This window comes from Dromaius novaehollandiae, chromosome 14 (genome assembly GCF_036370855.1).
Source record: "Dromaius novaehollandiae isolate bDroNov1 chromosome 14, bDroNov1.hap1, whole genome shotgun sequence".
In the NCBI taxonomy this organism is placed as follows: Eukaryota; Metazoa; Chordata; class Aves; order Casuariiformes; family Dromaiidae; genus Dromaius; species Dromaius novaehollandiae.
In genome coordinates this window covers 12564331-12564704 of record NC_088111.1, presented here as the reverse complement: position 1 = coordinate 12564704, position 374 = coordinate 12564331, and positions in this window count along the sequence as shown.

Genomic DNA, 374 nt, shown 5'->3' with positions numbered 1-374 from the left:
GGTATGTTAAGCATAATAGATAATTGTTGAGCTTACACTGCAATATTTTCCTCACTGGGAAGACTAATGTCAGTCTTTATCTCCTACTCAACTGTCAGTTCTCATGGAAACTTGTTGGAACTTAATATTTTTGAGACCGTGTCCTCTTGTCAAATTTGATTGAAATTAGCCAATTCATTCAAAAGTTGTCAGGGAGGGGATGAGAAGTGACAGACTGGCAGTACATTTGTGTAATTTATTTCCTTACAAAACTAGACTGAAAAGCAAAGTTTTCCAACTTTCAAAATAAGCAATCAGAACCTTGCAGGAATAAGCAATGGCAACCTGCATTTAATTGAAACTTACAGAAGCTTAAAGAAAGTTATACAAGGAAT